This window comes from Astyanax mexicanus, chromosome 2, assembly GCF_023375975.1.
Source record: "Astyanax mexicanus isolate ESR-SI-001 chromosome 2, AstMex3_surface, whole genome shotgun sequence".
In the NCBI taxonomy this organism is placed as follows: Eukaryota; Metazoa; Chordata; class Actinopteri; order Characiformes; family Acestrorhamphidae; genus Astyanax; species Astyanax mexicanus.
The window spans coordinates 64557707-64580295 of NC_064409.1; the positions used below are offsets into that span (position 1 = coordinate 64557707).

General features: G+C 39.5%; 1 protein-coding gene across 6 annotated transcripts in view; it reads left to right on the plus strand.

Moving 5' to 3' along the window:
* Positions 1 to 22589, plus strand: part of rassf7a (Ras association domain family member 7a) — a 56912-nt gene that overhangs the window by 20884 nt on the left and 13439 nt on the right. For 2 of the 6 annotated variants that reach the window (XM_015600855.3, XM_022672111.2), the window contains exon 2: positions 11582 to 11710. The exons of 2 other annotated variants lie outside the window; for them this stretch is intronic. The gene's annotated coding sequence lies outside the window, so the exon portion shown is untranslated. Of the gene's footprint in view, positions 1 to 579; positions 1998 to 11581; positions 11711 to 22589 lie in introns of those variants that run through there. 2 more of the 6 variants (XM_007228050.4, XM_007228049.4) reach the window with 2 other exon arrangements.

The following is a 22589-nucleotide window of genomic DNA, read 5'->3' on the forward strand; positions in this document are numbered from 1 at the left end:
TCCGAAACACCAGTTATAATTGCTGCAGTTAGTAAATTTGCATATTCCGTCTCACCCAGCAATCAGATTTCACTTCGTCTCATCAGAGAAACATTTGTCTACAAAGTGTAATAATATGTAGGGGTGTGCTATATCTTATCATGCACGATAATGTCACCAAATATTTTGCGATGACTGCACTAATTTTTAATAGTTTGTTTGCAGTTTACATGTAGGCTTTAAATTATTTTTTCATTTTTCACGCTATTATGGTTTTATACAAAATCAGATTCTGGTTAAGCTACTGTTTAAGAAAATGTTTATAGTTTTTTTCTTTTTAGTTTCTGCTGAAAACTGTGTAAAACTGTTAAATAATAAAACATTTATTTTTTTTTTTTGCAGTAGTATACTCTTGAAATGTATTTAAAATGTATTTTTAAAATAATTCAATGTTTTGTCTTATCGCCAAGAATATAGTTAACCCAAAAACGGCCTGACATGTCGTGATGACCAGGCTTTAAATGGGCCTTTAAGACAAACCTTCACTTTTTTATTTATTTATTTATTTATTTATTAGAGGTATCATTGTGTTGCCTATATAGGACTTTTGTCTTTACTAAAGATTGCTTGACATGGTAATAATAGGTTTGAGTCCTAATCAAGTTGGCATTATTAGACAAGCCTTGTGTGCATGCATTTTTACACATTTGTGTCAGGAATGGTTGCAACCTAAACTTTCTGCAGAGTAGTATTCATTAGAAGGGGTGTCTACAAACATTTGGACATAAAGTGTGTGTATATATACATAAGTAAGTGTATGTAAGTGTATAAACTTTGCAGCTGGTTGTATTAATGGCTAAGAATTTGAATAAAAACAATACAGCAGCCAAGACTGGGTTCTCCAGAGCTTCTTAGCACACAGATTGTTGTTAAATGGTTGAGCGAACATCACAATAAACACTCTCTATCAACCATTATCATCTTATTAGTATGACACTTTTTGAAAAGTGCAATGGAAGTTCATTTTGGATAATTTCTATTAGGGCTATGTACTGACAAGGACATCACAATATCACAATACAGGGCATATATTGCACTAAATTGTTACACTGTGACTAAGGCAATATACTACAATAATTAAATCAAATTTTAGGAAAACTATCATAGTATAAAAAACTAATTATCATATTAATAAACCCTCTATTGGGATATATTGATACAAGGAGTACAACACTGCTATCTAGTGGGAGTGGTTTAAACACAACACAAAATTAGTTTATTTACAGTATTGTAAAACAAGATGTGTGAAGATTGTGTTACTTCAATATATGTATTGATATGTTCTTACACCCCTAATTTATTTTGCCTTAAAGTATTATGTCTGTGAGAGTATGATGGTGAGAGTAAGCTGAAGGTATCTGCCTCAATACCTTGCTGCTCATAAGTCACCGCCTTTTAAGGTGCCTGTAACCATATTGTGTTTGAAACACATTTAGAATGGATCAATACCTGCGAAAATGCTGACCGCTGACTGCTGACCATTAGCTAGCCTCCCAAAATCGCTCAAACAAAAGTAAGCAGCATTTGTTCCGCTTCAGACGCTCTGGCAGAGTGTAGAGGACAGAAACTAAGCAAGGAGAAATTAGACACTCCTCCTACCTGGAGAGGGGGAGGTGCTTGCAATGTCAGCAGAGCTTACTGAGACAGTGAAAGAGGGAGAGAGAGAGGGAGGGATAAACAGCTTCAGATGTGAGTGGGAAGTGCTGTCAGGGACACAGGAGGGCTGCATTCCTCACAAGCTTTTAGAGCCGTTAACCGCTAGCAGCTCTGCTTAAAGTGTATCCACAGCACAGCACAGCTGCCCCACACACACACACACACACACACACACACACAGAACACACCTTTACTGGAGTTCATCCTGCTTCAGCCTGCCCTGCCTCTGTTTCTCTGAAGGAGCGTAACTGTCGAAGAACAGGAGATTTATCAAGTTCAGAGTAAAGGAAGCAAAGAAGGAGGTAAGAAACTGGGCTATTGAAACTGGGTATTGCGGCTGCTTGTTTTGTGAGTAACTGTAGCTTTAAATCAACCTGTTGGTGTTGAGTGTCTCCGGCTGTTGGCGGTGGAGCTTGCATATTGGCGAGGTAAACCTCCCCCTAGTTCACACTAGTGCTTAGTGATCTAACTAGCATCTAAACTGCATTGGTTTCCATTATTGGTGTTCCCCAAATACATGGATTTGTTTTTTTTTATAGCCAGTTTCCAGCACAGGAATTAAACCTAGACTTAGACTATATTTTACTTTCAAAGGAAAATCTCTGTATAAAATGCTGTGTAGTCCAAGACTATGCTTAATCCCTGCCTGGGAAACTGCCCACAGCGATCTTGATTTAAGTACAAAAATGTGTAACTAACTGCACTGCATAACCATTTGCTGGGAGCTTCAGATTATTCCACTCAACTGTTCTGTTATATGCAAAACATTTGAACTCCCTCCAAAAATTCCAAAAATACTGTGCTGGATTGCTTTTGGTATCATTTCAAGAAAGGGAAACAACAAAACAGCTATTTGAGGTTTGTGAGACATTCCTTTAGCATGGGTTCATCACTCTGCAATGATGAGGAACCTGCGTTTCAGGCAGAATCAAAGCCTAGTTTAATGCACAGACGGAAGCATGATACATGATCATAGATGTTTGAGCTATTGAGTGCTTTACCCATTGAAACAGTAGCCATATTGTGTTCTTTTATCAATCAACAACTTCCGTCAGCAGTAGAGAAGAGTATTACTGTAGAGCATTATGCATGTCCTCATGGAATGTGGGTGTTTAGATGTTGTAGCTTTGAAGTTATTTTGAAAAAAGACTTAGAAGTAGGTAGGGAAGCTCATTTTCTGATGCTTCTTTTACTTTAGGTAACATTGGTGCAGGTGTTGCTGCACAGTGGAACAGTGCACCCCATTACAGTCTGCTAAGTCTCTGCTAAGTCTCTCTAAATGTTTCTTGCAGCAATAATGGAAAGGGTTTGCTATGTCTTTCTAGCATTCCTATGAGCATTTATCTTGGACAGTTTTCTTGGTCTTAATATATATAAATATGGTGTATTGTTTTGTGGTACTGTATAGATTCTTAGAATAATTCACATGCAAACACTGGTTTTAGATCCCACTGTTTGAAATGCAAAATTTACTAATGGTCAGTGATGGTTTGGAGATTCATGTTGGTCCACTGTGTTTTATCAAGTCTAAAGTCAGTGCAGTGTTTTCCCACAAAATCTTACAGCACCTCAAGTTTCCCTCTGCTGACAACTTTTATGGAGATGCGGATTTCATTTTTCAGCAAGACTTGGCACACTGCCCACACTGCCAAAAGTACCAATTGGTCATTATAATATAATATTTTATATAATATAATATTTTATATAATATTACATTATATAATGTTCTAATTTTCCGAGATACTGAATTTTTGGTTTTCATTTGCTGTAAGCCATAATCATCAACAATAAAAAAAAGAATGCTTAATATAGGTCGCTCTGTGTGTAATACTTCTATATAATAAATGAGTTCCATATTTTGAACTGAATTACTGAAATATAGTAACTTTTTTATGATTTTCGAAAGTTTTTGAGATGTACTACTACATATTATGGTGTATGTATAGTATGTCAAATCACATTGCAGTATATATTGCAATATAGTGTATTTAATTATGCCCTTGTATTGTAATATAATATCATATTGCCATAGGTTCTTGCTAATGTACAGCCCTAGGTGTTCCAGACTTCAAAGTCAAGACCAGACTTCAAAATCTGAAGCAAGGTTTATGTTACTGTTGCAGCGTGTACATTTGGTATGGTTAGCCTCGGTTTCACACTACAGTTTAGTAAGCGCACTAAAATATGAATATTTACTTACTATGGGTATGGCTATATTGCTTCTGCTGTTCACAGGGTGATGAAATCCTGCCTCAGCTTAATGTAAATTGATCCAAAACTTTGAACCAACTAAAATAAGTGTGTTTCCACTGCAAACAAACCAAACCATGGTTCAGTTGATGCACTGTGCTTCACAGCACCTTTTAAACCTGCTGTCTGAAAGACCGGAACCAGCCAAAATAGCTGTGAAAGCATTCATAATTACATAACATACTGTGGAAATTGCTGTGCTTGCTGCTCTCATTCATGCAAAATGAACTGTTATCTGTTACATTGATGCATTTGGAAAATAAGATATTGAACATTCCCAGCAGCAGGCAGCTGTACTCTACACTGTGCATCTCAGTTTTCCCACAGGTGGCCCATGTGATGATGAGGAACCTGTGGTGCAGGCAGAGACAATGTGTAGTTTATTACAGAGAAGGAAGGCTGATATATGATCATAGTTGTTCAGGTCACAGAGTTTTTTCCCATTGAAACAGTAGCTATATCATGTGTTCATTATCAATCAGCAACTTCCGTCAGCAGTAGAGAAGCTTATTAATGTGAAAACGTCGTGCATGTTCTCATGAAAGCTGGTAGGCTTGTAAATGAGCTTTCAGACAGAATGTGGATGTTTTAGCCTGAGGCCTCTTAAGAGAGAAAAACAGTGTTTCTGTGTTTCTGCTCCCCTGACAGTAAACAGTCGTGACTAAACTATCTGTCAGTGTGAGATGAATGGGACAGGAAAGATAATGTCATAGATAATGGATGACCTGCAAGAAAGGAAGCAAAACAAAAGTGTGTGTGTGTGTGTGTGTGTGTGGTCGTTAGTAATTTATCCCCTTTTAAGTGGGCTTTTCTCGCTAAGTCTTGGCTTATTTTGCATCCAGCTCAAATTTCCTCTGATATACACTGTTTGCTGGAGTTTCAAAGCTAATGGGATTTGGAGTCAAACTGGTGATGGGTCATGAGGGCCACTTATTAGTCTTGTCAACATTTAGAAGATTTCTTAGACATTTTTAATCTATATTTAATAACTTTTTTAAATTGGCAGTGCAGTATGCTACATATTTTTTATTCTTGACAAGATAATTAGAGTGCATTTCAAATTTGTAGTACTTCTTGTTACTCTGCTAAGAGACAGCTAGGAGAGATTTCCAAAAGTAGCATTAAGTTAATAACTTTTATTTAATATTTAAATATTATTTTTATTATTTTCCTGTATATTCCTAAAACAAGACAGAAAAAGGTACTGACCCTGCATTGTCAGCACTGACTATGACCCTTTTTGTTAAGTATCTCAGCTTTTATTAGTCTTTCAGTTTTTGTGAGATTTTTTGGCCGACTTGCGTGCTCTGCTCTTTGGAGATTTCTTCTATTAATGTCACATTGCTCCAGGTGTACAGTAGAGCACTGCACCCTTATTCCATTCAACTAAATCTCCCTGAATGTCTTCTGCAGTCAAACAGGGGTTTTGATTTGCCCCTCTGGTTATTTCTGCCATATTGCCATCTCTTAGTAGCATTGTGAACTGAGGAAAGTCTTATCCTGCTTAGTGGGCTTTAATTAATGTTATTTTTCAGATTGCTAGGCAGCTGCTTAGAGGAGCCCATGGCTGCTGATTCTTGAACATTTATTTAGGATTGCATATTATCATCCTATTAGTCCCATCATTTAATCAATATAAACAAGACCTGAGATCTCGAGATCTTAAAGTTTCCAGATTTTTGTATGGTGCACCTTCCCTTTTTTACTCTACAATGTCCAAAACAAAAATAATCCACTAATCCTGCATAAAATATTGAAAAGATTTAGTTTTTTAGTTTTTACCTTATGCCACGTGGACATCAGTTCATCTTCTACAACCCATGTAAACTGTGTTGAATTTCCCTTTTATATTGAGCACGCAGTGCTTCAGTTTCTCGTCTGCTTTTACCCTGTCATCTGCTGATTATATACAGCTGTAACTTGTCATTAGTCAACCAAATCCCCGTCCTGACATGCCTTCCAGTGATCGCAAAACTCCACCAACCTTCAGTGTAGATAAAGTCACGTCAGTTAGATTCTCTTGCACCTGCAGACGTTTGATGGACGACTGAGTTCAGCAGCACGTCTCTGAGGACACTGGGCTGAGATCTTCACGTGAGTGGGCCGCTAGTGAGGGCCATAAGTGGCTCTTCAGCATTTGGCCTGTTAAGCTGATGTGAGGTGGGTTTGACAGAGGTGATGTACAGGCTGCGTGCTCCGTTCAGCCTGCCCCTCCGTTTCTGATGGAGAACAGCACATCTCAGCACACAGCCGTCCGTTAGAGATGAAGGCGCGCTGTGGCCGGCCGCCAAAAGATCGATCCAGGCCGCTCTCATCGTCCTACATTGAAAGAGAGGGGGGAGAGAGAGAGGATACTGAATACTGTAGTGTTGCTGTCTTTAACACTGAAGTCAAAAAACAAGTTGACCGCTTTCTTAAATAGAGTTGAATGGCCAACACAGGTTTAAGTTTTACAATATGCTTCCTTAATGCCCATTGTTTGTCTTATAGGTGGCCATACTTTGGTTTGTTTGTTAAAAAACTGTCTATTCACTCCAGTTCCTTTAAATGGTCAGTTCTGAATGCTGTTAGGACAACAGCAAACAATAGGACATTTGGCTTTGTTTGTGTGTGTTTGTTTTTTTGCATCTGGCCTACAGTTTTGCACTATAGCTGCAAGGCTAATGTAGCTAACAAGTAATGGGGGCTTAAATTTACCTACCATAATGCATTTTCTTGCAGTAGTGCTGTGTTATCCCACAGTGTCCCAAATAGACTTGCTTGTGTGTTTTCTAATAAAAAGAGCATCATATAACTAGAAACAATCTTTACAGCCTATTTGTTTCTGTTTTATGGACAATATTTGGGTCATACCATGTCAAAAATGATTAAAAATAGCAAAGAGTAACTGTATAATTTTACAGAGTGAGAACCATATTTGTTCAATTGATTAAAGTACACATATCCTTTTATGTTGTTTACTTATGTTTTTGATTTGTTTTATTTATGAACTGTTATAAACCAAAAAGTCATGTTTCAGATTTTTAACTTTTAAACCTCTAAGACATATACATATATATATATCACCTGTGCTCGGATTGTCTGCTTTGTTTCTCATTAAAAAAAGGAAGTCTGACCTGAAACACTCATAATACCTTTAGCATAAATGGGCCTAGCAAAACTTCTTTAGGCTGAATAAGCAGAAATACTTAATGCGTTTGTGGGTTTTTGTGACCTCATAAAAAACAATGACATTAAAACAGGGCGTTTTTGCAACGGTTCCTGATACAAACCTTAAAGAATAGTGTTTAAATAGTGCGTTTGGGTCCATTTCTATTGTTATTCCTTCTGGAACTATTAATGGACACGATGCCAGAGCTCATTGACCCCACTTGTGGGTAGTTATTTGTCCAACACTTTACCTGCGATAATTCACCATGAATCACCACTTTTGTATGGGAATGTATCCTTCTTTTTTTTTTCTATTTTGCCCTTGTTTCTCTTTCTTTCTCACCCCCTACCCTCTCTTTTTTGCCCCTGTTTTCATGTCTTGCCAGTCTCGCTCAGTGACTCTCTGTGCATTCACACTCCATTGACAGATTTGGCACAGTGTGAAAAGATGTGCACAAAAGTGAGAAAACTTTCTGGAGAGAACAGCATAAACCCGTTTAAGCTCTCAAGGTCAGCTTCCACTGAAGAAGAGGGGTGAAAAATCTTTACAGTATTGAATAAACCCAACAGTTTAGGAGCAGCAAAGTCAGAAGTGGCTGTGAAACTGGCCATCTGCCACTTGCCGTAGATAAGTGCTACTCAGTGACCCAAGCAGCTGGATCTGAAGCTGTTGCCGCCTCTGCTGCTTCATTGCTTATTGGAGAGACACACTGCGAGTGTAAGGCACAGGAAAAACGTTCCCTCATTCGCCATACGGACCTATAGAACAAACAGCCCATGGGACAGGTCTTCCTTCACAAGCTGTCATGAACTGTGTTTGAAGAGCATTCATTGACTTCTACCTTGTACAGGACATGCCCCTGAATAAAGAGAGGATGACAGGACCGTGATCGATTTGGACTTTGTGTTCCTGTCAGGTAGTGAATCTGGTCTTCCTCAGAGGACGAAGAGAGAGGTGTGTGTGTGTGTGTGTGTTCTGTGCCCTCACCTGTTTGACTGCTACTGTTTGTTGCCATGCACACACACATAGAACAGAGGCAGAAATCTTCTCAGGAGCCAACACCTGAAGACCCTATTATACACACACACACTGAGTTCCAATAAGTTTATTTGCCACACTGGGCTTGTAGCTTCACTCACTGGCCATTTTGTCAGATACACCTTCCATATGGGTGCGGTTTGTATCTAATTACTTGCAGTAGTCTGTAATCTGTTGCTGCACTCAAAGAAAGTGCCTCTGTCAGCTACCACAGAAGGACCACCACCCTGTTGGTTCACATGGGTGGTTTGCAGTTACAGACTGTGACTTGTCTTTTAGAATGCAAAATTTGTTATCTTCTAGTCTGGTGTTTACTAGCACTACTCATGAAGATTCAGTCAAATAACTTTAAAAATGAGTCTAATTAACTTCTGATCCATCGAATAAGTCCCTCTAAATGTCCTTGTGAGTGTTACATTTGGGCTGCCAGTGAAACCCCAGGAAGGTAAATCTCCAAGAGCATTGACAGTGTCCTACTTATCTTTTGCCAGTGGTCAGTGGTCCTTAACTGTGTTACAACTACTGGTGGGCTTAAAATGGTCCAGCACCTTAATTAACTGGTCATCAGTCGTATTGTTTTAGTCCCTTTCCATCAACGGAAGGTATGTAGAGAGAGATTGTCCATTGCAACAAATAGACTGCAGTAAAAGAATTGCCACGTTTCCATACAACGTTTTTGTAGAAGTAGAAGAAAATTAATGCAAAATTGGGTTTCCATACACTACATGTATGCAAAAGTCTTTGAACAGCCATTTTGTATCTTTTTTATGGCTGTGTTATTTGTGGTTCAGAGATGCTGGGCACACTAAACCATACGCATGGGAGTGCAAACACACCAGACAGCTCTGGTAAAACAGTGCAGAGCATTCAGGAGCCTTTTTTCAGATAGAATTTGGATTCAGTTTGACAGAATGTGTAAAGGAGTTTGGTCTTCTTCCATTCAAGTTTATGGATGGAAAACCTGCTATTGTGTGGTATCTGAAAGGTCTATAGGTACAAGGTAGCTATAGCTAAAAATCTGGCAACTCAGTGTATTATGACTGCACTTAACTTGTACCTACATGCTTCTCCACAGTGCAATGATGTTTATCATTGTATCATCATTCTATCTGATAGCCTGTCTGCACTGCACTTAACAACCCCCCACACATTCACTTGGAGAACACAGACACTTAAAACAGACACTCACAGCTCTTGAATGAATTGTGATTACTATCCATGCAGCATTGAGACAGATTGCATCAGTTAGGGCACAGATCACTTGCTTTGGGTTGGTTGAGGTAAGCGATATCTGTTACATTCCAGTGCTGGCAGTACTGTTACATTCCAGTGCTGACGAGAAGCATGGCAGAAGATCTTGATAAGCTGGGTGGTACACTCCGTTTCACTGGGGCTAGCCTCAACACATATGATTGCAGTCAACTGTAACACCAATGATTTGTCAGAGCACTTGATGCACTGGTTGTGCATCAAAATACCTGATAGCAAAATATTGGGTGGATGACGGGCAACAGCAGAGGTGGGATATTATGAGAAGAACTGTTTTGGAATAAATAAGTAAAGCTCTCATCTTCTGTAGCTCTCATCCTCTATTAGATCTCATTTACAGCTCGAGACAGCCTTTGTGTCTGCTGGTAATTTTAGCTACAAAATCACAGCTTCAGAGGAGCTTTTAAAAAGACTGAATACGTCTGACTATTTCTTTCTTTTCATTTTGGATAATGACATTTCCAGTCTCTTAAAGCTTGATTGTTATTTCATCATCTCTTGGAGCTGCAATATATACACACAAAAGTATTGGAGCACAAGTATTTTAGGTATTAAAAATAGTTTATCCTGCTTTTGTTGGAGGGATGTCTTTCTACTAGATTTTGAAGCATTGTTGTGAGGATTCAGCTTCATTCATGATGAGTGTTAGTCAGGTCAGGATGTTGGATGGTCACCAATCCACCTCATCCTTAACTCAGCATTTGGCTTATACATTCATTCAAGGAAACACAGTTCCACAGTTCATTTCTGGGGAGATATCTATCCTTCTAGCCCACACTTAGCATTAAGCATAGTGCCAATATGTGCTTGTTTACCTGCTCCATACAGTCCCATTCTGTTGCCAATATTTCTCTACACAGAATAGGCAAGCTGTGCATCTGTATCAGCAATGGTTGCAACATAAAGTAGCATTTCAACATAGTGTATCTGCGGTTTCCTTGGGTAGAGACGTCTTGGCTGTGGAGAATCAGTCCCCTGCTGTGTGCTGACCACTGTAAACATCACACACCCTGGGAACCAAAGAAAATATATGACCTTTCGGTTAGGTACATCACAGACACCAAGATTAAGGCTGTAAATCCAGATGCCGGCGCCGCTTTGCCTCAGACTATGCATGTAGAGAAACTTTCATAATGAGAGTGTATGTGTGTTAGATGTGTTTGTGTCAGAAATCATGGGATAGCAATATGTAAAGAGGACGGCTTGGGAACAACATCTACACACTGAAAAAAATTACAAAGTTGAGAAACAACAGTGTAAGTAAACTGATTAATCCAACATCAGGTGAAAACCCCTGCAGACCCTGCTCAACTAAAGATTCAAAATCAGTATGGGCAGAGTAATTTGCTTGCCTTACAGACAACTACAATTTTTTCAACAGGTTATTTAGCCAGACAATCTTTTAAAAAGAAAATTAATAAAGCTAGTTAAAGTTAGTTTATGTCTGATTTGGTTTATAGTACAAATAAATTTTATTGGTTCAGCTGACTTAAAAAAACTTTAAGGAGAACCATTTTAAACTTTGTCTTTTTACAGTGTATCCAGACATTGTGAGGTGTTATCTTGTTAATGAGGCTGAACACTGTCCAGGGTACTCATAGAAAGATAAAGATAAAGGTTGGAACATTCCTTTTCTGATGTTATGCAGACATTTAACATTCCTCGATCCACACTATATCTTGTATTGTCAGAGTACATTATTAAAGCACCCACCGTCAACAGCGCAGTGGGTGGAAAGGATCGTGACCTGCAGTGTCTGGCTATAACTGCCCCAGACATACTTCTAGTTCATGTCTCGTGACTTCTAGAAACCATTAGGCACCTGTTGGCCATAGCTTAATGCAGGATCTTCCAGAGCATGATGTTTTCAGTGTGCACCTCTGTTGGCATCTGTGCATCTGTTCTTTGCTTGTAGGGTCTTGAATTTGAATAGCTTCACCACTGCCAAACCAATGGCTTTCCTGCCTTCACAAAGGGGTGCTGAGTTGATTTGTGTTCACTATATAAGCTTTCAACTCTGCTGCACGTTCTGTTATCATAGTGTAGAATAGGACAGGCTGGGGGATGATTGGAATGTACGCGTGTCCAAAAGCTCCCACTCTTGGAATGCGTTGTTTTGCAACTTGAATTCCTTTGGATGTTTGTGCATGAATCCACAGGGATTCTTCTATCTTACAGATTCACCACGGTGACCGGGCGAGCCACCTGAAACCACACATTCCACACACATTTATCTACCTGCTGCTGTTGGAGGGGGTGTGACCACACCAGGCCTGGAGTGTAACCAATAGGCAGTCCCCTGTTGGGGTGAGTAGGCAGTCAGAATGACAAAAATATATACCATGATCATGATACTTTAGTGGTGCGCGTTTTCACAATTAATTTGAATTACAGTTTTAATGCGATTTTCCAAATGGAGTAGTTGCGACTTTACATATAGACATTTTATCTTTTTAATCCAAAAATCCAAAAATCGAAAACGCTATCATTTCTGAAATGTTTATCCGTCTTGCCTTGGTTAGCGGCACCTTCCACAGACCAACCCACGTATATTTTATATATTATACATTCCACCTAGGACTGAGCTCGTACCAAAAAAGTTCCAGCACTGTTTCAGCACTTTTAACACAAACACCCGGTGGGATAAAGCATATATTTAGCTAGAAATAAATCTTACCGTTTCTAAAAACTGCACCGTCATCGCTCTCTGGTGAGAATCTGTGATTAATTGTGTAGACACGAGGTCAGTGCATGATATGAAAGCATGGGCTTGTAAACAATACTTAGATTAATTGATTCATACATATATATTTTTTTACTGGTAGACCTAGTTTTGAACCAAAATAGATTAAAATCGAAAATTGCTTGTTTTTTGTGAAAATTTTTTTTGTTTTCACCATTTTTTTAGGCCATTATCGCCCAGCACTACGATACTTCAAAACAATTTTTAGGATACATGAAATAGGATGAAAGCATTCTAAACACAGCTGGTCTCGTCCTTTTAGTAAAGTATTATCAACAGAATAGGACTCAATATGGCAGATAAACATGAACCTAATGGCACCATACCTAATGCCAGGTGTGGGCTTGTGGTATACAAAGCACTCCAGCTTTGAGCTGTGTAGCATTGCAATGGTGTTCTCTGGAATTATGGTGCTCTAACCAGTTTCACCTTGCTGGGGTACGGTTAAAGACACTAACTTGTGCATTAGTGCACAATATTCAATAACCATTTTCCGTGGTCAGCTCTTCATCATTGACCATAGATTTTTAAATTTGGTGTGGTGGACTGTTATAAATTCATGCATGTGTAAAACACCATTAAATCTGCTGTGTCTGATACCTATGTACCAGCGCTAGACAAGCTCCTGTACCAACAACATGTCAGTGTTTGTGCTGTGATGAATATGATCCTCTGTCTAAACATCATCCAGCAGTTGTGTGGTCAGCAAATAAACAATGATGAACGAGGGAGCAGGGCCTGGCTAATTGTTCATAACAACATAATTGCAGTCTGTAATGGTTACCACCTCCATAGAGATTGTTAGCTGGTGCTGTTTATCAGTCATAACATTAGCACCACTGACAGGTAATGCAAAGAAATGTTGATTATCTTTATCTACAGTGGTGTCTGTCAAGAGATATGTATGGGGATATACCCTTTGGTATATCAGGCAGCAAGTGATTAGGCAGTTTTTAAAAACTGAATAACAGGCTAACATAAAGATTTGATCAGACTCATTTATGTGATCAGTACAGCTTGCACATCACAGGCTTATAGGCCTCTTGTAAATTATACCAAAACAACTCTTGCAAGAACGGTGTAAAAGAGAAATTTAACCCCTATCAAATTTTACAAGTAATATTCGCAAATATAAATAAGTTAAAGTCTTTTGCGAAAGCCCATCCTCAGCCCAGGTCTGGTTGCGTTTTGACCCACACATATCCTACCAAACTTAGAGGGGAAAACACAACATCACATTTGAAAGTGACAAAAGAGAGCGAGTGAGTTACAGCTTTTAAAGGCAGGTAGAAGCAGATGATTGGCTGAGAGATTACATGACGTAGCATTCTTTTGGCAGTCTATTGGTAGAACTTATTCAGGGTTTCATATCCGCTGCTAATGTCCTGGTGCCATATACTAGAGTGTGACTTCACAAGAAGAGTCCATGGGTTGAATGATAGGATCTGTTGTGCTGCTAAATATTAGACAGGTTTTACTGATGTTCTGCTTGAATGTCTTCTCTATCCACTTCATTTTTGATACACAAAGTGATGGTATAGATCTTTCAAACTTTGAAATGTTGTGCATCCTAATAACCACTACAGTTAATAGTCTTGTATTTTCATGTTCTTAAAAAATACTTAAGTTAAAATAGATGCACCTGCCCTCTCTTAGGATACCTTGCAAATAGGCTGGTCCCCCAGGCCCTTCATGTTGCTGGCAGTCTTTGTTGATTTTGCCTCAAGCCTTCATATTTATCATTTAGAGAAATTTGGAGCAGCCAGCGACATTATACAGAAGTGAAGAGGAAAACATTTCTGAATTATTCAAAACAGCAGGCATGGAGAAAAGATCTTAAATAACTAATGAACCAAGTGTGTTGCTGTTCTCTTTTTCCGTCTATCTCTCTCACACGCCTTTTCTCTCATTCGCGATCTCACATCTCTCTTTTTCCACCATGTTAACACTGCGTTGATGCCGAACGGAAACAGCCAGGGTCCAGGAATAGCATATGCGTGTCAGCCGGGGAGAGGATGCTCTCACTGAATAGAACAAGTGTGGTCATTTAGTCCTGAAAATAAACAGGTGCGTCTTATTTCATTTCCTCTGCCGAGAGAATTCTCCAAATTGTTTCTGACAAAGCGAGCGGAGCTCCATGGCCGGTTGAGAGGAAATATCATTTCATATTTAATGTGTGCTGGGCCTTCCCCACCCTCAGGCACTGTTGGTGGGTTATATTTAACACCAGCTAGCTGTGCCTGCTCTGTGGATGCCCTTCCGTGGAGTACTTCAGGATCTGACTTGACGGCCTGACTTCTGAAAGGTGAAATCTGGTCTTCCGTAATGAGATTTGCATTAAGTGGAACTCGCTGCGTGCCGTGAGGATGAGCTCACTTGGTCAAACTGAGCGGGGACAATCGGCGGTAATGGTCTTGCGTGGCTGCTGCACCGTAAGCCAGTGTAAGCCATAGTCTAAGCTGTCATCTACGACTGAATCAGAAAACCAGGGAGCAGTTTCCAGCAGGACACCCACCATGAACTCTCTACTCACACAAGCAGCAATTACAGTGTGTGTCTGTGTGTGTGTGTGTGTTTGTGTTAATGTTTATTGCTTCATTGGTGCCAAAGCTGGGATTTTCACCCAGAATGGGGAACCAAGTGAGTAGAATCTCTGTGTTTATGACGTTGGTGAAGTGAAGCCTGAGTGTTTGTTTCACTTAGTGTTGATCTGTTTGGAGGCTTTTGGCCCAGGTCTTCATTCTCACCTTTCCCAAGAGAACAAACACAATTTTGCCTCTCTTCACTGCAGGGCCAAATGTTTACTAAAGCCGCAGAGTTTCATGTATTGTGTATACCAACTAAATGTAAAAATATAGTCTCTACCATTTTCTGTATTGGAAACATAAGCTGCGTTCTAAAGCTGCAGTTGATGTAAGAGACCGATCCTTGGTAGGACCGTTCTATAAAGATTGTTTCTCAGTACCCTATTGGTCTTGCATATGGAACAGTGTGGTAGGGGTGTATTGGGCCATGTATAATCTATGCTACGTACTACATGCCCCTATGTGCAAACCACACAGGCAAGAAATCTGGCGCAGGTACTAAAAGGAGCAGTTACTAAGCAGTTACAATCTGATCCGTAACTAAACATCCTTGATATCATCAGATCTGTGAGATTTGGAATGCTCTAGACATCTCTGTTTTGTGGACATGTAACAGGTAAAATGTCTCAGAGTGAAATTGTGATGCGAAAGGTTTTTTTTTTTTGTTTGTTTTTTTTTTAAATAAAAATTCTAATGATAAAAAGTAACATTCAAATCTAAACCTGTGTAAAACACAAATGTGAAAAATCAGCAGACCCGTCTGTTACTAAACCGTCCTACCAAACGTTTAGTGTGCTAATGTTAACCGTAAATGCTTCTTGATGAAACGTGTATGGGTGGAAAAGCCACCAGATCTGTTACCCTCCATGCTCAGGACTGTTCAGCCCTGAAAAGTTATTTAAAATTACTAATTATTCTTAATTATGGAGGACTTATGAGTCATTGTTATTAATACTGCAAACTGTGCGTCAAACAACAAGCTTGATTTAATTTTCTCAGCATTTTCTCAGCTTGTTTCAAGCCATGGTTTTATACTGCAACGCTAAACAAGAATCAGGATGACCCAGATCTCAAATACAGAAATATGTAGTCAGCCTAGTCTTGTTTTGTGTCTCTCTTTTTGTCTCCTCATTAGCTAATGTGTTTGTAGTTCTACAGCAGCGGAAATATGTTGATTGGATGATCGCATGTTTGGGATTTGTTTAGAAAACAATATTCACTGAATGAATGTAGTAAGAAATACATTATTCATTCAGAGCAATTTAATTTTGTTTGAATGCAGCCAAGCAACTGCTCCACCTAATTAACAAGCCTTATGCTTTTGCATTAAACGAGTTGCGACATTATGCACGCATGTCTGGCTCTAAAACGCAAATGGGGCCTGCTGCTGTGCTTAACAGGAAATAACAGAAGAAGGACACACACCATTACTGATTTGATTTAGCTTGTGGCTGCAATTTCTTCTGTTGAGTGCAAAGACATTATGGAGCAATATTTTTCACCCGTGTTCAGGTTGTGATTCAGAATGGAGCAGAATGTGAAGGGCATTTGCTTTCTTCTGCTTTTTTGTTGTAGAAGATGACAACCTCTGAATTTAATTCGCAGTCTAATGCATGATAAACTGCGTCAGACATTACCTTAGCTTGTGTAGGCCTTTGCATACAGTTACAGCATGACGAGATGGTGTTGATGATGTGCTCTAGCTGGCAGCAGCGGCCTGCATCTGCTCTTTCAGCCTCAGAAGAAATGATGGAACACGTCAGAGGAAATGCATCCGATTTAAACTGCAACATGGGTAATCATTCATTGGGAGAGTATAAGGGAGCTGTAATAATGAGCTTACTCATAATTTGGTTCAGGGGCATGTTCAGGACACGTTTGTCAGAGCCTGATAATGATCGAGCGACAGGAGGCACAGGGAGGTATTGTTGGCTTGAATGCTGCAGCTGCACAGCTGTTCTGTTGGCTGGTTATGACAGGAGGTGGGTTGTATAGGGGCCGGCGGCTTGGTGCCACGGAATTACAGCTGCAAACATGCAACAGACTAACAGGGTATTTGCAGAAGCTCCCAGATACAGTACTTTTACAGTAAAATACAGAACAGGACACTTAACTAAACTGATTTTTTGTTGTTATTAAACAAGATCATGACCTCGGGCCAAGCATAATGAGTTTAAATCTTCATTTAGGCAGCATATTAACAACTGAAGTATGCACGCATGGCGGAATTACTTTATAAGGCATTAAAGTGTGGGTTTGCCAGAGGGTTTTATGTAATAAATTTTGCAATCTCCAAATTCATCATGGTAGCATTTTATCCTGCATGTACATGCCCAGTGTAAAAGTTAAGTGTTTAAAGGAGCACAAACCCTCTGACTTTTGCTGACTCCACCCTCAGCGAATTCGTGAAAGGCAACAAAAATAAAAGAGGGTTTGGGAAGGGCACTGGGTGATGTATGGGTTTAGAGGCGGGACAATAGGGAGAGCTGATTAGCAGCAGTGTGCCTCTGATAGTGATAAGACCCAGATGTTTGGATGTTAGCAGGAGGGGGCGATATTATTGATAGACTGATCTGCATATTGTGATATATCTGCGTACCAAAGTACTTGGACACATCATCCACACCTATATAACTGCGGAGGCGGAAATGATCACAATAAGAGCGTTTTTTTAAAGGTTAGGAAATGTTTATTAAGATCTTAAGCAGGACTGGTATATTTCATTCCTTCAAAGGAACAATTTTTAGCTACTAATGGAATTAATTTGGTTTACGGTTAGTGGCTCCCTAAAAATGGGCTTCTTTAAGGATTCTTTAGTGATGAGAATTATGTTCATGGATAAAACGGTTATTTGTGTTGTGGGAAATTTTAGATGGCTGGCACCTTTTAGAAATGGTTCTATATAGCACCAAATAGGATTTCCCTATCGTTATTGAAAGCGCGAAAGCACCCCTTTAAGTACTATGCTGACATGCCAATTGTCATAGGACAGGAATTAGTTATCATGTTCCAAAATTTTTCATGTACAGTGACTGTAGATGTAATTTCTGTATAAGTTGCTTGTGTGGACAATTCTAGCCAGATGCTGTCTGTCAAGAACATGTGGGTAATGCCTTCTATGATACACTCCCGAAATGCATGTTACCAGGGCTGTCTAATTGCAATTTTCCAGAGAATATTGCGGTTACGAGTTAAATTGTGATCATTTTTAACCCATTAAACCCTAAACCTTTTAATGGTCTTAACACACACCTGCAGGGGCGCCGAGTGGTCCAGCGGTCTAAAGCGCTGCCACTATGAGCAGGAGGTCGCCGGTTCGAACCCCAGCTCATGCAGCTTTGCCATCAAGCTGCCGGCGTCAGAGGGAGCAAAATTGGCCCTGCTCCCTCTGGGTGGGTAGATGGCGCTCTCTCCCCACATCACTCCTACGGGGATGTCTGCAGCACAGGGCGTCTGTGAGCTGATGTACTGGAGCCGAGCCGCTGCGCTTTCCTCCAAGCGCGCTGGCTGCTCAGTAATGCTGCATCAGCAGCAGCTCGAAAAGAAGCGGTGGCTGACTTCACATGTATCGGAGGAAGCATGTGCTAGTCTTCACCCTCCTGGTGTGTTGAGGTATCACTAGTGATAGGGGGAGTCCTAATGAATGGGTTGGGTAATTGGCCGTGTAAATTGGGGAGAAAATGGGAAAAAATTAGAAATAAAATTATAAAAAAAAAACACACACCTGCAGACTATTGGCTGAGTCAAATCGCAGCTCCTTCGATTGAAAAATTGCATACATTCAAGTTGCGATTAATCGTTCAGCCCTACGTGTGACACTGTGGATCAAGGAATGTTAAATTCACTTCTACCTTAATAAAATTTAATAATCCCATCCAGGCACCCACTATGAGGACTTGCTTGACTGCCAATCATTCACGTAGCCTTGCCATGAGCACACTGGCCAGTGTTTAATCTTACTCACAAGATATCACCTTACAACGTATACAGGTATAGGTGTTCCCAAGTTATCCCCTGAGGTAACTCTTCATGATCAATTTAACCACTACTATTTGCAGTATTTATAGAATCAAAGCTGTTATTGTGTTTTTGCTTGATTTTGATGATTTTAACAAGGTTTGAATTACCCAATGGAGTGAATATAAACATGTTGTATACATTGGTTGTATCTTTGTTGTCCTCTGAGCCGCTGTCAATAGAGTCAGTCTTTTGTTTCAGAACACAAACTCCTCATCACCTGGCTGGAGGTGGCATTGTACATTAATCTCCCTGGAGCCGGCTAACAGCACAGACCAGTGAGGAGTAACAGAGTCTAACTGAACTCACATAGTAAAACCTCACTGGTCTGCACCATTACACCAGAGAGGCCTTGACTCAGGGAGCTTACTCAAGCCTTAGTCAGCAAGTGAGTCAGACATCAAGCCATTTCATGGCAAGATGTTTGCTGATCCTATCTTCTTCATCTTACTAAGCATGTGTTACTGAGTGATCTAAAATAAGATTGCGTGTCGTTTTAAGGTTATTAAACGTCTTCAGGAAGGATTGAGGAAGGTATGCAGTGGATTTGTTAGAGATGAAGGGCTTCAGGAGGATAAGAAGTTGTGGTGTTGTGGTCAGAAAGGTCTCACTGATGATAGTTTCTCACAAAATAAGACCATTATCCCACCCTCATGGGCTCAGCTGGCTCAGGCAGGGTGGAGCTGGGTGGATAGAGGATCAGCTTGGTTCTTGGCCTCTGGCCAAAGGATTTATCCACATCAGGTGCAGAGTTTGTAGAGAAGCTTGGCTATTAGTTTGTGGTGAGGTAACGTGTCATCTTTGTCATTAGAAAAAAAAAACTAATCATGACATGTCAGCATTTTTTAAATGGATTTTTGTTTAATATTGGGCTCTTTTTTATTTTTTATTTGTTAGTTTAGTTATTTCTCCAAAAGAAATAATAGCCTTTTAAACAGAGAAGCACATGAGAGAAGAGAATATAACAATAAAAATTATAGTATGATGGAATATATAATTTTTAACACATTCAAAATCCCTACTGCATTAATAGATTAATTACAGGTCAACATCATCCCAAAAAAAAACTTTGTTGAAACGTTGTTTCAAGTTTTTTTTTTTAGAACTTACAACACTTGACCATCCACCTGATACCATTACAACTCCATAGGATATCATATAGGATGGCAGCTGCCTAGCAACCACCTAGTAACACTATAGCAACCACTAAGAAACATCATGGCAAACACATGCAGAGTTGCCAGGTTTGCAGTTTTTCCTGCCAAATTGGGCTTTTTTGAAAATCCAGTCGTGGGTGAAAATTCAGGGGTGGCAGGGTGCGTTTTATAAAAAAAATGATCGTGGCCGGCAAAAAAAAACTAAAAGTGGGTGGAGCCTTGGATTTTACATCAACACAGCGGGCAAACGTGTACAAGTCGACACTAAAATCAATCTTCCATGGTTTTAGACTGACTTTGGGCTTTTTTTTGTTGCAACCACCTAGCAAAGCAATAGCAACCACCTAGAATCCACCTTGCAAACCATATGTATAAACAAACACTTTTAAACCACTTAGCAACATGATACCAACCCCCTAGCAATTACAGCACCATAGCAACAGCAAGTATAACACCATCGCAACCACTAATCAACTCCATTGAAACCAACAAATTAGCAATGTCTTTGAAATATCTGCCTGGAATTAGGAATCCATTTAGCTGCACACTGTTGAACAACTGTTAAAGTTATAACTAGTAGTCAGATCGTCCCCAAAAATACCATGTTTCAGTAGCTGTATCATCTGTATTTTTCATTGAAAGTCTTTCAGATTCATGCTAGAAATAGAATTATATATTTAAACCACTTGCACTCAGTAAATTGTTCATGTGTTTATGATATCCAAACACTGTGTCCTTAACTTTACCTCACTGTGTTTTTATAATTTCTCTCATCCATAACTACACGTGAAACACCATAATTGTGTGTTGGAATAATTACTGAATAACAATTCTCTTTGAGGAGACATGAGCATGCTGGGGAAATTGAATTTGGGCCACACCCCGTGAAACGTTTCCAGTCTTACAACAAAACTCTACTCCTTTGTATGTGGGTGTTTTTTTTTCCTCTCCAGGGTTCTTCTCTGAAGCTGTAGTGAGATGATGAGAGAGAACGTCGTGATGATTCCCATAATCATAGCTTTGGAGGTCGTCTCTGGGAGGGGACAGGAGGGGAGGGGAGGGGAGAGGAAGCTTAGGCTGCTGTGAGGCGGGTCAGCCTTCGTTTCTGTGCTGGAACATGTGTGAGCGATCAGGCGAGAGTGAGGAGATGAGCCTCACACTAAAGATCAAAGTGAAAGTTTACCATCCACCCAGGCTCTTCTGTGCACTCAGCCCAGATCAATACATGTCACACAGAGAGGTCTGGAGGGACCCTATACGTAATAACATGTGAGAGTGCACTGGCTGACTGAGCTGTTCTTCTAGATGGGTGGGGGTGTTAACGTTTAAATAGTAAGTAGTAACTGCATGCGTGCAGAGGAAGCTGCCACTCACTTCTTAATGTGAAAATTAATTTTAAAACAAAGAAACTTTTTTTTTAACCAGTTTTTAGACTAATATTTCTGAACACTTGAGTATTACATAATGCATAATCTTTGGCTTTAGCTGATTCATTTAAAGTGACCACTGAAATTGTACTGCTTGCTTACTTGCTCTGGTGTGGCATTATGTATTAAAAATTGTCTTATATTTATTTGTCATATAACATACATTTTCCAAATCCTATTTTTCCCATAAAATTTAATTACAATTACTGACATTTTTTTATTGTGCCTTTTAGAGTGAAAAATGTTTAAACTATATGCAGCTCTGGAAAAACATAAGAGACCACTTCAGTTTCTGAATCAGTTTCTCTGGTTTTGCTATTTATTGGTAAATATTTGCGTAAAATGAACATTGTTGATTTATTAAAATAAAATATTGTCATTTAGAGCATTTATTTGCAGAAAATGAGAAATGGCTGAAATAACAAAAATATGCAGAGCTTTCATATTTCAAATAATGCAAAGAAAACAAGTTCTTATTCATAAAGTTTGGTGGAATAATCCTGGTTTTTAATCACAATTTCTATGCATCTTGGCATATTCTCCTCCACCAGTCTTACACACTGCTTTTGAATAAGTAATTCAGTTCAGCTTGGTTTGATGGTTTGTGATCATCCATCTTCCTCTTGATTATATTCCAGAGGTTTTTTTGGTAAATAATTTATGTGGTCTTTTATTTTTTCCAGAACTGTATATTTTTAGCTGCTTTATATTGTGCCTCATTCACCAATCTGTCAGGCCTGAAACTCCATATAACTACTATGTAAATGGGTGAAGCTAAACATTGAATAGGTAAATGTACACCATATGGACAGAAATATCGAGGTGCTTGCTTATTTCTTTTTTCTTATGTTCCTTCCAAAATCAATGGTGTTTAAATTTCTACAAGATTGTGCAGCGTTGCAGTGAGGAATTGATTGCAACCCCAACCCCAAAGAACCCCACAGTTCCAGTCCTCCAATCAGGTGTCCTGATGGTTGTTTAGCTTTATTGGACAGGCTTGGCTTTGGGCGTAGTTACCTGGCTTATTAAAGTCCTGCTTTGTGGAAAATCAGTCTCTGGACTGGTCCATTCTGGTCCATTGTTTTCCTGTGCCTTTTACATATGTAGTGGTGTTTCCTGCTCCACCATACCTGGAGGATTTTCACAAAACACTGAACTTACTTGACATTTTGGCTTCAATTATCTGTGTAACTGATACATTATTGTGTGAAGAACACTCTTGATGTACTGCAGTGTTTTTCCACTCAATTAAAGCTG